At 50.8% G+C, this 17,151-nt stretch overlaps 1 protein-coding gene across 1 annotated transcript in view; it reads right to left on the bottom strand.

The window, feature by feature from the left end:
- OTUD7B (OTU deubiquitinase 7B) overlaps nucleotides 1-17,151 on the bottom strand; it is a 147,854-nt gene that overhangs the window by 65,150 nt on the left and 65,553 nt on the right.

Below are 17,151 nucleotides of genomic sequence, written 5' to 3'. Positions count from 1 at the left end.
ATAAGTCTATGTGTGTGTGTATAAGTGTGTGTGTATATGTGTATGTGTAAAAGTGTGTGTGTGTGTGTATGTGTGTGTAAGTGTATGTGTATAAGTGTGTGTGTGTGTGTGTGTATAAGTGTGTGTGTGTGTGTGTATAAGTGTGTGTGTGTATGTGTGTATAAATGTGTATGTGTGTATAAGTGTGTGTGTGTGTGTGTGTATAAATGTGTGTGTATAAATGTGTGTGTATAAATGTGTATGTGTGTATAAATGTGTATGTGTGTATAAGTGTGTGTGTGTGTGTGTGTGTATAAATGTGTGTGTATAAATGTGTGTGTATAAATGTGTATGTGTGTATAAATGTGTATGTGTGTATAAGTGTGTGTGTGTGTGTGTGTGTATAAGTGTGTGTGTGTGTATAAGTGTGTGTATGTGTGTATAAGTGCGTGTGTGTATATGTGCGTGTGTATAAGTGTGTGTATGTGTGTATAAGTGCGTGTGTGTATATGTGCGTGTGTATAAGTGTGTGTGTGTATGTGTATAAGTGTGTGTGTATAAGTGTGTATAAATGTGTATGTGTGTATGTGTATAAGTGTGTGTGTGTATGTGTATAAGTGTGTGTGTATAAGTGTGTATAAATGTGTATGTGTGTATAAGTGTGTGTGTGTGTATGTGTGTATAAATGTGTGTGTATAAGTGTGTATGTATGTGTGTATGTGTATAAGTGTGTGTGTGTATAAGTGTGTGTGTGTGTATGTCTGTGTATGTGTGTGTCTGTGTGTGTGTATGTGTATATAAGTGTGTGTGTATGTCTGTGTGTATAAGTGTGTATGTGTGTGTATAAGTGTGTGTGTGTATAAGTGTGTGTGTGTATAAGTGTGTATGTGTGTGTGTGTATGTCTGTGTGTATAAGTGTGTATGTGTATGTCTGTGTGTATAAGTGTGTATAAGTGTGTATGTGTGTGTATAAGTGTGTGTGTGTATAAGTGTGTATGTGTGTGTGTGTATGTGTATATAAGTGTGTGTGTATGTCTGTGTGTATAAGTGTGTATGTGTGTGTATGTGTGTATAAGTGTGTATGTGTGTGTATAAGTGTGTGTGTGTATAAGTGTGTATGTGTGTGTGTGTATGTGTATATAAGTGTGTGTGTGTGTGTATAAGTGTGTATGTGTGTGTGTCTATGTGTATATAAGTGTGTGTGTGTGTGTATAAGTGTGTATGTGTGTGTGTGTATGTGTATATAAGTGTGTGTGTGTGTGTATAAGTGTGTATGTGTGTGTGTGTATGTGTATATAAGTGTGTGTGTGTATAAGTGTGTATGTGTGTGTGTGTAAGTGTATATAAGTGTGTGTGTGTATAAGTGTGTATGTGTATGTCTGTGTGTGTGTATGTGTATATAAGTGTGTGTGTATAAGTGTGTATGTGTATGTCTGTGTGTATGTATGTGTGTATGTGTGTGTGTGTGTATATGTGTGTATATGTATGTGTATAAGTGTGTGTGTTTATGTGTGTATAAGTGTGTGTGTGTATGTGTATAAGTGTGTGTATATATGTGTGTGTAAGTGTGTATGTGTGTATAAGTATGTGTATGTGTGTATATAAGTGTGTATGTGTGTGTGTAAAAGTGTGTATGTATATGTGTGTAAAAGTGTGTATGTATATGTGTGTATAAGTGTGTGTGTGTATGTATGTGTGTGTGTATAAGTGTGTATGTGTGTATAAGTGTGTATGTGTATATAAGTGTGTGTGTGTATGTGTGTGTATAAGTATGTGTGTGTGTGTGTGTATAAATGTGTATGTATGTGTGTATGTCTGTGTGTGTCTGTGTATGTATGTGTATAAATGTGTATGTCTGTGTGTGTATGTGTGTATGTCTGTGTGTGTCTGTGTGTATGTATGTGTATATGTGTGTGTATAAGTGCGTGTGTGTGTAAGTGTGTATGTGTGTGTATAAGTGTGTGTGTGTGTGTATAAGTGTGTGTGTGTATGTGTGTGTCACATCTGTGGCCGTGACCACCATCAGACTTACCTCATTTCTGGGGGCGAGCAGCTCTGCTGGCTTCTGTCTGTCTTTGTGTTAGTCTTGTCTCTGGCTCTGTGTGCTGATTACTTCACTAGACCTCACCTGTGCCAGCTTCCAAGATGGCTCCTGCCTGTCTTTCCTGTGGGCTCACTTCCTATGTGTGTCAAGCCTCTCTTTGGGGTCAGTGTACTTCCTGCTTCTGTCCTGCTGCTGGTGACTCATCAGTGAGAGCGTTCACAAGGAAGGGCTGTGCTTGCAGTCAGGGCCTTTGCATAAGTGTTATGCTCTTAGGTCAGGTTAGTAAGTGTCTGCTGCACTAATGCTTGCCTGTCTCTGGGTTCCAGCCCAGTTTCTTCCTGTGTCTCTGTTGTCCTTCTGGGGGGGTTCTTCCCTGCCACTGTCTGTCTGTGGACTGCGGGTCCTTCCTGGCTTACCCTGTGTTTGGGGTGAAGCCTCTGTTCTCCCTGGACAGATTTCTCTTGCAGCCACACAAGTGAAGTGACTCCCCCATGACGTCACGGACCCGGACCTATAGCAAAGCTTAAAGCTTTAATTAAAACGTAGCTTACTACGCCTGCGTGCAGCTTCCCGCCGTATCCCCCCCCCCCCCATAACCCCCCAGTAGTCACCGCCCCTTTCCAGTTTTATTCTTCCCGCTCTGGCGGTCAGACCCGTTGACTTAATCGTTAGTGCAGCTCTCGCGTTTATTTTTTTCTTTTGTTATTTTTATATCTACTCTTTCTCTCAACAATTACCAACCAATTTAATTTAGCAGCCCTCCTCTTCCCGACCATGTCGGCGAAGAAACATGGATTTAAACGCTGCTCACGGTGTACCAACAAAATGTCCCTCACAGACCCGCATGACCTGTGTGTCCACTGCCTAGGCACGACGCACTTAGACTCCAGCTGCGATAAATGTGCAGCCATGCTCCCTTGGACGAGACAGATAAGGCACTTAAAGATGAAAGCAGTAGTGGAGGACTTACCTCAGCAGTCGGGTAAGAAAGCAAAGAATAAAAAGCGGCACTGTGAGGAACCCCCGGAGAGTGCCTTGCCTAGCAAAAGGCAACAGTCTCTGCCACCACAACTCCAACTAGTTGTCGGTGCTCAGACTCAACCCCAGCAAACACCATCTGTTGAGAAAAACCAGCATGGTCGTTCTGGGCACCGCAGCACTTCTTCCCCACTGCATCCTCGGCACCGGGAGAGTGCCTCCGATCAGATTCGGCACCGGGAGAGCCTTTCCCCTGGCCATAGGCACCGAGGAAGCCTTTCTCCTGCACGTCGGCACCGAAGCAGCTCCTCCTCTGCTCATCGGCACCGTCAGGACTCCTCCCACTCGCATCACAAAGCTGGCTCCTCCCACTCATCGCATCACACGGCTGGCTCCGCCCACCCTGTGCATCACAGCCACAGCTCCTCCCCTGCTTCACTCCATCAGGGTTACTCCTCCCCTCCTGAGTTGCAGACTGCTACAAAGCATTTTTCTGACACCTCTCCTCCTGTTCTGGCTCAGGCAATGCCTCTCTCTCCACAGAACAAACAGGCGATACTCTCTCCTCACCACCATTCAGGAGTCCAGGCAGCAGTCTCTCCTGCGGTTTTCTCCTCTATGCCACTGTCCCAATCAAACCAGGATATTCTCCATCTGCTGCGTGCTTTTTTGGCTAATCAAAATCTCTCAGCTCAACAGCACCCCACGACCAGCCAGCAACCACCACGTCCGGCGGCAGCAGGGGTTTCGCCCCCGGATCGGCCAGCCCCTCGGCAGCGCTCCGAATCCTTTTCAGACTCTCTGGCTGCGGACAATTTTTCAGACTCTGGCTCTTCCCCACCCCCATCTCAGAGATGCTCCAGATCGTCCTCTCCTGATGCCCACTCCGATCTCCTCGCGGGCTCTCCGGGTCTACCTTCTGACCCCTCTCCCCCGCTACCATCTAAATCATCTCAACCAGAGGATACTTCCTATCCAAAATTTCTCCTCAAATTGGCATCAGCCTTGGATATTCCCTCCTCTTCTCAACCGGATCCCCGATCCAAAAAATTACAGGCTCTGCGCTATAAGGAGGCACCGAAAGACATCATCGCGTTGCCTTTGCACGAAGTGCTGAGGGACCAGCACAAGTTGGTGTGGTGTACCCCATTCACATCTCTCCCCACCAAGAAGAGTCTGGATACAAAATACAAAGTCCAAGATACTTGGGGCTTCGGTAAACCACAACTATCTCACCACTCCATAGTGGTCCAGTCCGCCATGCGTAAACACAAAAGCTCACGAGACCATTCTAATTTTCCACCAACGAAAGACATGAAGCTCATGGATCTCATGGGTAAGAAGATGTATCAAAGCTCCATGCTCAATGCCCGCATAGGGCTTCACATCTTCCATTATACCGACTATCAATTCACCATACTAGACAACTTCTCACGAGCACTGGATTCCCTCCCTGCGGCACTGCAACCTCAATTCCGGCCACTGCTTCAAAATCTGGAAGAATGCGCCACCAATTTAATCAGAGCCGCCCACGACTCATATGACACGTCGGTTCGAGGGGCCGCGGTAGGCCTTTCCACACGCCGGTTAGCGTGGCTAAAAGCATCCGGCCTACGTGAGGACGTTCATAACAGAGTGGCTGATGCTCCCTGCACAGGGGATAACCTGTTTGGTGACGGAGTTAAGGATATCATCGACAACATCAAACAAGATTGCACCACTCTGGACACCTTGGAAGAGGACAACATCAATCAGCCCAGGTCGTCCTTTCATCGCTCGTCCTATGGCACGCATAAAAGGAGGTATCAACCTCGGCGACAGTACCCCTTCAATAAATACAACACAAACTACAGGTTTAACAACAAGCAACATAGACCTCAGCAGTCTAAGAAAACATATCGTGAGCGGCGGACATCCAAACCAGCGCCCTCGACGGCGCCCAAACCCTTATCCTCTTTTTGACAAGCAGATGGCTATGCAGCTACCGGTGGGAGGTCGTCTTCAGTTTTTTGCCCCTCATTGGCCCCCTATAACATCAGACAAGTGGGTCCTCTCCATTGTCAACCAGGGGTACCTTCTTCACTTTAAGACCCCCCCACCTCTCCCCCGCATAGTCACTTCACAAGTTCCTTCGTCTCACATCCACCTACTTCACGACGAGATTTCCCGCCTCCTGCGCATCAGGGCAATCGAACCGGTACCAGAATGTTCCCAGAATACAGGATTTTATTCCAGATTCTTTCTTATTCAGAAGAAGAACGGCGGTTTGCGTTCTATTCTGGACTTACGCTCCCTGAACAAATTTCTAAAAAAAGAAAAGTTCCGCATGACGACTCTGCAAATGATTCTTCCACTGCTCGATCAGAACGCATGGCTCATGTCCCTGGACCTGCAGGATGCATATCTCCACATCCCGATCCACCCAGCGTCCAGAAGTTACCTGCGTTTTCAAGTCCACTCTCACCACTATCAATTCCGAGTTCTTCCCTTCGGCCTCTCCTCAGCACCACGAGTGTTCACAAAATGTATCATCACCATCATCGCTCACCTTCGCCAGCAAAGGGTCACAATCTTCCCTTACCTCGACGACTGGCTCATCGCGTCGCCAACTGCTCAGGAGGCCCTCCACTCTCTAGCAAAGGTCACCTCACTTCTCCAGACTCTGGGATTCCTCATCAACGTGGACAAATCTCACCTCATTCCCACGCAACATCTCGAGTTTATAGGAGCTGTCCTCCATACCCCGCAGATGTTAGCATTTTTGCCCCTCAACAGGGCCACACGGATTTCCATCCTCATCGCCCACCTGACCCAGGTCTCAGTCACATCTGCCCGAACGTTACTCGTGCTTCTGGGCCATATGGCGGCTACCATTCCAGTACTCCCGCTAGCCAGGCTCCATATGAGACCGCTACAGTGGCACCTCCGGGACAAGTGGATCCAAGCTCTTCAGCCGCTATCTGCAAAGATACCTCTCTCTCATAGTCTGAAGACCTCGCTGCAATGGTGGGCCCACGCCCCCCATCTCCTCCAGGGTATGCCCTTCCGGCCTCCCCTGCAGTCCGTTTATCTAACAACCGACGCCTCCAAGCAGGGGTGGGGAGCGCATCTGGGCTCCTACATGACTCAAGGACATTGGACGCACAAAGAAATGACATACAGTATCAACCTGCTAGAGTTGCGAGCCATCAGATTAGCGCTTCAAGCCTTTCAGCCACACCTCTCGCAACAGCGGATTCATGTGCAGACAGACAATCAGGTGGCCATGTACTATGTCAACAAGCAAGGCGGCACCGGCTCCCGACAGCTGTGCCGGGAAGCTCTACATCTCTGGCAGGTGGTCCTGAAGCTTCAGTCCACCATCTCGGCCTCCTACCTGCCTGGAGTGCAGAATACCTTGGCAGACTCACTCAGCAGGAAGCTACAACCGCACGAGTGGTCACTCAAGACCACTGTTACGCAAGATTTGTTCGACAAGTGGGGTCACCCTCTCGTCGATCTCTTCGTGTCCCCTCTCAACGCCAAGTGTCGCAGATTCTGCTCCAAGTTTCCCAGTCCGCGCAGACTGGCAGAAGATGCCTTTCACATTCCGTGGACAGAAGGCCTCCTCTATGCATTTCCTCCAATCCCTCTCATCTCCAAGACAATCCAAAAGGCCAAATCAGACGGAGCATCTCTGTTGTTAATAGCTCCGTACTGGCCGAGACAAGCCTGGTTCACGGCTCTCCTGAACCTCACGACATGCCCTCCACTTCCGCTGCCCCTGGAACCAGACCTTCTCACACAGCAGCAGGGCAGTCTCCTGCACCCAAACCTCGCATCCCTCCGCCTCATGGCCTGGCGGATCAGCCCCACTCCAGCCTGATGTTCTCACATGGGGTGCTGAGGGTCCTCCTCGCGTCCAGGAAGGACTCTACTCTCAAGTCTTACAATGCAAAATGGCAGCGTTTCTCTAGCTGGTGTTCCTGCCATCACCTCCACCCTGCCAACGCTCCTCTCCCCCGCGTCTTGGATTACCTGCTCCATCTTTCAGAGTCACAGCTGTCTTACTACTCCATCCGGCTCCACCTCTCAGCTCTCTCGGTGTTCCATGACCCGGTGGATGACTTATCCCTCATGCAGCACCCTGTGGTGAAACGCTTTCTCAAAGGACTCATGCATCTCTATCCTCCCATTCGCCCTCCAACTCAGGCATGGGACCTTAACCTGGTGCTCAATGCACTCACAGCCTCTCCATTTGAGCCACTTCAGTCAACCGACCTCAAATATCTCACTTGGAAAACACTGTTCTTGATCACGTTGACTTCGGCACGGCGCATCGGCAAAATCCAGGCTCTCGTCCACTATCCACCCTATACTCAACTACTACACGATAAAGCTGTGCTCCGTACTCATCCGAAGTTTCTGCCGAAGGTGGTCTCACCTTCCCATCTCAATCAAACCATTATGCTGCCCACCTTCTTTCCTCCTCCACATGTTTCCGAGGACCATAAGAGATTTCATACGCTGGATTGCCTGAGAGCCCTTACCATCTATTTGGATAGAACTAAAGGCACCAATAGGCCTTCTCAATTATTCCTTTCACTCCGCTCTCCTCACCGCCCAAGGCCAGTAACCAAGGGGACTCTATCCCAGTGGATTGCGAACTGTATCACCTTATGCTACCAGCTCACCGCAGCCACTCCCTCACAGATTCCGCATATTACAGCTCATAATCTGAGGGCCATGGCGGCCACGAAAGCTCATCTGCAACGAACTTCCCTGCAGGATATTTGCAGAGCAGCTACGTGGTCCACTGTGCACACTTTTGTGAAACATTACTGCATGGATACCGCTTCAGCTACTGATGCGGCGTTCGGCCAGGCGGTCCTTTCTTCTGTGTCCTGAGGCGACAACTACCACCTCCTCCTCTCACAGGTACCAGTTTTACCTTTTTTCTTCTGTTCCTTTTACAGTACCATGTGTGCCCGCAGGGGCGTCTTGTTCACCTGTTACCTGTGGAGCTGGGGAATCTTCACTTGTGTGGCTGCAAGAGAAATCTGTCCAGGGAGAAATAGAAGTTGCTTACCTGTAACGGTAGTTCTCCTTGGACAGATGATCTTGCAGCCACACAATCCCTCCCAACCCTCCCTTAAGTTGCCGCTAGCTTTTTTACCAAACTGGAAAGGGGCGGTGACTACTGGGGGGTTATGGGGGGGGGATACGGCGGGAAGCTGCACGCAGGCGTAGTAAGCTACGTTTTAATATAAAGCTTTAAGCTTTGCTATAGGTCCGGGTCCGTGACGTCATGGGGGAGTCACTTCACTTGTGTGGCTGCAAGATCATCTGTCCAAGGAGAACTACCGTTACAGGTAAGCAACTTCTATTTCCTGGCTTACCCTGGGTTGGGGTGAAGCCTTTGTCCGGGTTTGTTCTCTGTCTGTATGCGAAGCCTCAGCCTTTGTGGGTTCCCCAGTCAGTGTGTGGAACGGCTGTGGCTTCAGACCCTTGGCCTATTCTTCCTGGTTACTCTGTTTGCTGTGCTGCCTGCCCAAGACCCTTGGCCTGTTATTCCTGGTTTGCTCTCTTTACCCTGAACCCTGCCTTGCCTAGCCTGTGTGCCTACCCTGCTTGTATATCCTGTGGGTATATCCTGAATCCTGTTTCTGTCTGGCTAGTGTGTGTTCCTGGGTGATTATTCCTGTATCCTGTCTCCACCTAGCTAGAGGGTTTACCCTGTGGTTATTCCCGGATCCCCGTTCTTTCTACTGTGGTGCTGCCCTAGTCCTTGCTCCTGCTAGCTTCTGTTCGCCTTGTGTTCCTTGGTCTGTCTTCTGGGTCTTGCTAGTGGCTGTGCAGCAGCACACTGTCTGAGTCTAGTTCCGTGCCCTGTCACCCTCGTGTATCCCAGACCCAGGGTGGGTCCTCTAGATCTTCAGTTCCTACCTTATGCACTTCGGAGCTCAACGGTGGCTAGGTGCAGGTGAAGCTGTTCCTGTTTCATCTGTTCTAGTTGCCTGCCTTGTACTACTCCAGTCCAGAGTTCCAGTACTGCTCTTCTGTGTTTCCAGTCCCGAGGTGGTCTTGCCTGCCGCTGCCGCTCCTCGGCAGTGGCCCAAGGGCTCACGAACTCCAGTCCTGCCTCGAGGACCTGACAGAATGCCAAGGCCCTCGAGAACGCAACAGTGTGTGTATGTATGTGTGTGTGTGATGTGTGTGTGTATATGTGTGTGTGTGTGTATATATGTGTGTGTGTGTATGTGTGTATATATGTGTGTGTGTATGTATGTGTGTGTGTGTATGTATGTGTGTGTGTTTGTGTGTGTATATTGTATGTGAGTGTGTGTGTGTGTGTGGTAAAATTATGTATCATACCTGATAATTTTCTTTCCATTAATCATAGCCGATCAATCCATAGACTGGTGGGTTGTGTCCATCTACCAGCAGGTGGAGATAGAGAGCAATCCTTTTGCCTCCCTATATGTGGTCATGTGCTGCCGGAAACTCCTCAGTATGTCGATATCAAAGCTCCATCCGCAGGACTCAGCACTTATAGAATTACACCCACAAAGTGACACTCTGCCCAGCTCACCACCGCCGAAACGGGGGAGGGGAATCAACCCAGCTCATCCCCACACAAGTGGGGGAGGGGAATCCGTCCAGCTCATCCCCGCGGAGCGGGGGAGGGACACCACACCCGCCGATGCGGGAGGATCTGGCTTATCCTGCAACCGCGGGAGGAGCTGACTGACCCTAACACCGCCGAAGCGGGAGGGGTACAAAGCTGCCCTACAGCCGCACGAAGCGGGAGGGAGTGCCGGCAGAATTTAGGTCTCAATCCAGCCCCGTAAAATGGAGGGGGGAGGAATGCAGCCGCTCACTGTAACACAAAATCGTCTCAACTCCTGAAGAATCCAATTGAAAAAACTTGAACACGAAGTCCTCCTGAACAGGAACTGAAGACTAAACTTGAACCTGAAATGCAACCAGAATATAAACAGTATAGATATCTGGGAGGGACTATGGATTGATCGGCTATGATTAATGGAAAGAAAATTATCAGGTATGATACATAATTTTACCTTCCATATCATCATGCCGATCAATCCATAGACTGGTGGGATGTACCGAAGCAGTACTCACCCAGGGCGGGACATAGAAATCCCTGACCGCAACACTGAAGCTCCAAACCGGGCCTCCGCCCGAGCAGCCACAGTCAAGCGGTAATGTCTGGAGAAGGTATGAGCCGATGCCCAAGTTGCCGCTCTACAAATCTCTTCCGAGACGGACCCGGCCTCTGCCATCGAGGCCGCCTGTGCTCTAGTGGAGAGAGCCTTCAGCTAGATAGGCGGCACCTTCCCCGCGGCCACATTAGTCGCTGCAATGGTTTCCTTGACCCATCGTGCCACTGTAGGCTTGGCAGCCTGCAGACCCTTACGAGGACTTGCGAACAGCACAAACAGATGATCCGACTTCCGGAAATCATTGGTCACTTCCAAGTATCTGATGATGACTCGTCTCACATCTAGATATTTGAGAGCAGAGTACTCCTCTGGGTAGTCCTCCCTACGAAAGGAGGGTAGACAGAGCTGCTGATTCACATGGAAGCGAGAAACAATCTTGGGCAGGAAGGAAGGCACTGTGCGAATAGACACTCCTGCCTCAGTGAACTGCAGAAAGGGCTCTCGACATGATAGCGCCTGGAGCTCGGAAACTCTTCTGGCTGAAGTGGTAGCCACCAAAAAGACTGCTTTCAACGTCAGGTCTTTCAGAGATGCCCTCGACAAGGGTTCACAAGGCGGCTTCTGCAAGGCTCTTAGCACCAGATTGAGATTCCACGCAGGTACCACTGAGTGCAGAGGAGGACGCAGGTGATTAACTCCCTGGACTTTAAGGGAACTGAGCGACAGGCCTTTCTCCAGACCTTCTTGCAGGAACGCCAACACTGAAGAAATTGGAGCAGTGAAGGGAGAAAGTGAGCCTGCTTCACACCATGCTACAAAGGTACGCCAAACCCTGGCGTAAGCAGTAGAAGTAGAGCGCTTCCTTGCTCTTAGCATAGTGGCGATGACCTTGTCTGAGAAGCCCTTCTTTCTCAGACGCTGCCGCTCAATAGCCAGGCCGTAAGACCAAAGGGGGAGGGATCCTCCATCACCACGGGACCCTGATGCAACAGGCCCTGCTCCACTGGCAGCCGCAGAGGATCGTCCACTGAGAGCCTGATCAAGTCCGCATACCAGGGACGTCTGGGCCAGTCCGGACCCACCAGGATTATCCGGCACGGATGCTTTGCCACCCGGTCTAGCACCCTGCCCAACATGGGCCAAGGCGGGAACACATAGAGAAGCTCCTGTGTCGGCCACTGTTGGAGAAGAGCATCTACTCCCAGGGATCGAGGGTCCCGTCCTCTGCTGAAAAAGCGCGGCACTTGGCAATTGGCCGATGATGCCATCAGATCTAGGCTCGGCTGGCCCCAGCGCTTCGTGATGTCCAAGAACGCCTGAGCAGATAGCTGCCACTCTCCGGGATCCAAGGTATGGCGACTGAGAAAGTCCGCCTTGACATTCATGACTCCTGCAATGTGGGCCGCTGACAGCTGTTCCAGGTTCGCTTCCGCCCACTGGCATAGATTCATGGCCTCCTTGGCTAGAGGGGCACTCTTGGTACCTCCCTGGCGGTTGACATAGGCCACAGCCGTGGCATTGTCCGACAGGACCCGTACTGGTTTCAACACCAGTACCGGGAGGAACTCCAAAAGCGCCAACCGAATGGCTCTGAGTTCCAGGAGGTTGATAGACCACTTTGCCTCTGCAGGAGACCAGAGCCCCTGCGCTGTCCTTCCCAAGCAGTGGGCTCCCCAGCCCGTCAAAGAGGCGTCCGTCGTGACGACAATCCACTCCGGGGTCACAAGAGGCATCCCTGCAGACAACTTGTCTGTCTACAGCCACCAGCTCAGCGCCTTGCGCACTGCTGGGTCCAAGGGAAGGCGCACAGCATAATCCTCCGACACCGGAGTCCAGCGCTGCAGCAGAGAGTGTTGTAGTGGTCTCATATGAGCCCTGGCCCAGGGCACTACTTCCATCGTGGCCGTCATAGAGCCCAACAGCTGCACATAGTCCCAAGCCCGAAGCGGACAATCCGATTGTCCGGCAGGAACACTCTGCCTAATTGGGTGTCGAATCGAACTCCCAGATACTCCAGGGACTGAGTCGGGCGCAGCTGGCTTTTCTCCCAGTTGATGATCCACCCCAGGGAGCTCAAAAGAGCAATCACCCGGTCCACAGCTTTGCCGCACTCTGCATAAGAGGGGGCTCGGATCAACCAGTCGTCCAGATAAGGATGGACTTGTACTCCTTCCTTTCTCAGGAAGGCCGCGATGACCACCATTACTTTGGAGCAGGTCCGCGGAGCAGTAGCCAACCCGAACGGGAGGGCTCTGAACTGGAAGTGTCGGCCCAGGACTGCAAAACGCAGAAAGCGTTGATGAGGAGGCCAGATGGGAATATGCAAGTACGCTTCCTTGATGTCCAAGGATGCCAGGAACTCCCCTGCCTTCACTGCCGCTATAACAGAGCGGAGGGTCTCCATGCGAAAGTGCCGAACTTTCAAGGCCCGATTGACCCCTTTGAGGTCGAGGATAGGCCGTACAGAACCTCCTTTTTTTGGTACCACAAAGTAAATGGAGTAACGTCCCTTGCCAAGCTGATTTTCTGGCACCGGAACGACCGCACCCAGGCGGATCAGATTGTCCAAGGTCTGCTGTACTGCCACAGCTTTGACCGGAGACTTGCAGGGAGAGAGTACAAACCCGTCTCTTAAGGGTCGGCAGAACTCTAGCTTGTAGCCGTCTCTGATGACTTCCAGCACCCAAGCGTCTGAAGTTACCCTGGTCCACTCGCCCAGAAACGAGGACAGGCGTCCTCCAATTTGCACTGGGCCATGGACCAGGACCCCGTCATTGGGTACGAGACCCTGGGGGAGGACCGGAGGGCGCACCTCCGGGACGGCGGTCTCTGCGAAAGGAATGCTGCTTGGGGGAGAAGTTCCTCTTGAAGGAAGAGGGGGCAGAGGAGCCCGACTTGCCCGGGCGGTACCGACGGGCTTCCTGAAACCGTCCTCTGGAGATACCGGGGCGAGCACTGGCCCGAGCCCTGATCTCTGGTAACCTCTTGCCCTTAGACGTGCCGAGATCGGTCACAATTTTGTCCAGCTCGACCCCAAAGAGCAGCTTGCCTTTAAAAGGCAACTTAGCCAGGCGGGACTTAGAGGCGTGGTCCGCAGACCAATGTTTCAGCCAAAGCCACCGCCGCGCAGAGACTGTCTGAGCCATACCTTTAGCCGAGGCTCTCAAGACATCATACAGCAAGTCTGCCAAATAAGCCAAGCCCGATTCCAGGGCCGGCCAATCAGCCCTCAAGGAAGGATCCGAGGGGGAAGCCCGCTGCACAATCGTCAGGCACGCCCTGGCCACGTAGGAGCCACAAACTGAGGCCTGCAAACTTAAGGCAGCCGCCTCGAAGGACGACCTTAAGGCCGCCTCCAATCTTCTGTCTGGGCGTCCTTTAGGGCCTTGCCACCTTCCACCGGCAACGCCGTTTTCTTAGTCACCGCAGTGATTAAAGAATCCACGGTAGGCCAAAGAAAGGCCTCACGTTCACTTTCAGGCAAAGGATAGAGGCGGGACATAGCCCTAGCCACTTTGAGGCTCGCTTCCGGGACATCCCATTGAGCCGAAATTAAGGTGTGCATGGCATCATGCACGTGGAAGGTTCTAGGCGGGCGCTTCGTCCCCAGCATAATGGCGGAGCCAACAGGGGCTGAGGGAGAGACGTCCTCCGGAGAGGAAATCTTTAAAATGCTCATGGCCTGCATTAACAGGTTGGGCAAATCCTCTGAGCGAAAGATCCGTGCTGCAGAGGGGTCATCCGCTCCATCCGAGCGGGAATCCGTCTCCTCCAAGGAATCCCCAAAGGACCATTGGGAGAACTCAGATACGCTGCCCTCATCTACATCAGAGGAAACAGCGTCCTCTAAGGCCTGGGAATCCACCCGAGGGAGTTTACTTCCGGGGGCCTCAACCCCTTTATCGGACAAGGGAGAAGGGGCAGCGTTCTGCATAAGGAAGGCCTGATGCAGCAGCAGAATAAACTCGGGGGAGAAACCCCCCAGACTGTGCACTTCAGCAGCCTGGGCCACAGCCCTAGACGCACCCTCAACCGGCGCTTGTAAGAGCGGGGGAGAAACATGCTGCGCATCCAAGATGGCGTCCGGCGCGACACTCCGCGAAGGAGCCGCGCGGGAAGAACGGCGCTTAACTTTAGCCGCTTTTTTGCCGTCGCCCAAATCAAGGGCGGCCATGGCATGAATGTCTCCCAGCTCAAGGGCGGCCCAAGAAGAAGCCGTCCAAGCAGAGTGGCCGGCCAAGATGGAGGATGCGAGCAGTGGAGGATGGGCGTTTATGGCGGGAAAAACCGCCACGCCGGAGGAAGACCCGGGACACTGACTGGCCTCTGAACTGACACCCAACAAGGGCGAATCAGACTTTAATACCCCCGCATCCCCGCTAGGAGCGCACACGCGGTCCGGGGAGCGATTCTTCGCGCCCTCGCCCTCCGACGCCATAGGCCACGTGGAGATCAATCGGGGAACCCCCTGCCCGCTATAAAAAAGGTAAAAATTACCTGCTTCTCGCTCCGAGCTGTAACGACCTGGTGTCCCAGTGAGTAGCTGCAATAAACGTTTAAATAAACGTCGAAATAAACGCCCTTAAGGACGTCCAAAATTTTTTTTTTTTTTTAACGGAGCCAGCGGAATGGGGGGAGAAAAGGAGGGACCTGGCGCCACCAGGTTTGCACTTGCTCAAGAAGAGCCCTCAACCCCAGGCACTCAACAAAACCTAAAAATTAGGCTTGGAGGCCTAGCCAGAGCTGCTGCTGTGTGTGACCACCACCTGCTGAGATAGAGAACATACTGAGGAGTTTCCGGCAGCACATGACCACATATAGGGAGGCAAAAGGATTGCTCTCTATCTCCACCTGCTGGTAGATGGACACAACCCACCAGTCTATGGATTGATCAGCATGATGATATGGAAAGGAGAGATTAGATCTGACCATGCTTTATCTGCTGCCATCTACTATATTACCTGCTAACTTTCATTCCTTAAGTCTCTCCAAACCATTCCTGACAAGTGACACCTCACCACAGCACCATATGCTGTGCTCTCTAAGGTGATGTACTGTTATTACCATGGAATTCTAGAACTCCATGCACAAAACTGAATAAAGGATTGTTAAAATAGGGAGAAAGATGTGGGAGGAAAGAGAACTCTGGATTCTGAGTAGAGAGTTGCACGGGGACAGAAATCTTACCCATCCCCACCCATCCCCACTGGAATCTTACCCATCCCCGCAAAAATTTAAACCATCCCAACCCGTCCCCACAAGAATTTAACCCATCCCCACCCATCCCCGTAAGAATTTAGCCCATCCCCGTAAGAATTTAATAGTACATAAAAGAAAGTTCCAGTCAGCTCCCTCAGTCTCTCTCTGGATTTGAGCCACAGCACTGTAGGCAAGGAAGGAACGGAAGTTGGAACTTGGAACACTCTGGTGCGCACATGTAAGATTTGTCTCCGATTCACTGGCAGTGTGTGCTGAGAGGTCGCCACATGCACGCACCAGTAGGTCAGGTGACATCTGATTCTCGTGCCTGTGTCAGAGCTGAGGTCTGTGCACCAGCCTGGGAGCAAAGAGGATTAATAGTAACATAGTAAGTGACAGCAAATAGACCTGAACGGTCCATCCACTCTGCCCAATAGTCACACTCATGATCAATTCATCATTAAATCAACAAGTGTGATATTATATACTTGATTATGGTCTTTCTTTCGTGTTTCTGGAACAAAGACCACAGAAGTCTATCTGGCCCCATCCTTATGTTCCAACTGCTGGAGTTGCCATCGAAGCCCACTCCAGCCTATTCATGTTCTCATTTGTGGGACACAGACCATAAAAGTCTGTCCAGCACTGTCCTCATGTTCCAGCCACTGAAGTTGCTGTCTAAGCCCTTTCCAGCCCATCCTACACCAGATTGCCATGTATGAGAAACAGACCATACAAGTCTGCCAGGTATCAGCCCTAGTTCATCACTGCCAGAGTCGCCATCTAAGCGTCACTTGACACATCCACACACATGCAGCCATTTAAGGTTAGGTTTTTTATAACTTCCATTTTCTAATTAGAGATCCTCTGTGTTCATCCCATGCCTTTTTGAATTCCGTCATCATTTGTGACTCTACCACCTCCTTAATGGAAGACTTTCCACATTTATGCTGTTAAAGCAAGGAGGAAGAGGAGGAGGAGGAGGAGACAGCACTCAAAGAAATTGGTATTCGGTAGATGAGAGGCTGGTGCAGGTGGAGCTTACAATTCCACGGGAAGCCCACAGAATTGGTTCCATCCCCGCGGGAACCCCGCAGGAACTGACTCTGTCCCCGCGGGAACCCCGCAGAACAGCTTCCGTCCCCGCGGGAACCCCGCAGGAACTGCCTCCGTCCCTGCGGGAATCCCGCGGGTTCCGTGCAGCTCTCTAATTCTGAGTAAACCCAAGAAACAGTGTCCAAGTTGGCTCCTCCTTGCTTGCTTTTCAGTGTTGAAGACATCCTGTCCAGACTTAAACTGCACTTCAACTCTAGTAAAAACCCCACAGGAGCTAGGGGGAGAGATATGAGGAAGTGATTTGGAGGTCCAATATACCACCACAGTGTTCCCCTCATGCATCAGCCCTTTCCCTTCATAATTATCAATAGAAATCAAACAAAATAAAACATGGAAAAGAAAATAAGATGATACCTTTTTTATTGGACATAACTTAATACATTTCTTGATTAGCTTTCGAAGGTTGCCCTTCTTCGTCAGATCGGAAATAAGTTATGTCCAATAAAAAAGGTATCATCTTATTTTCTTTTCCATGTTTTATTTTGTTTGATTTCTATTGATAACCTTAAGAGTGGACTAACACGGCTACCACACCCTTCATAATTAGAAAGAAAGAAGGAGGTATCAGGGGGTGGAGAAAACAGAGACCTTTTGAATTACACTGTGCTCTATACAAACTTTTACAAGTCCTTTAAGAGCTCAAAGCTTTTATAAAGATAACAGACCAGAAGC

The sequence above is a fragment of the Microcaecilia unicolor genome, chromosome 14 (assembly GCF_901765095.1).
Source record: "Microcaecilia unicolor chromosome 14, aMicUni1.1, whole genome shotgun sequence".
NCBI classification, from domain to species: domain Eukaryota; kingdom Metazoa; phylum Chordata; class Amphibia; order Gymnophiona; family Siphonopidae; genus Microcaecilia; species Microcaecilia unicolor.
This window is presented reverse-complemented; position numbering and strand designations above follow the sequence as displayed.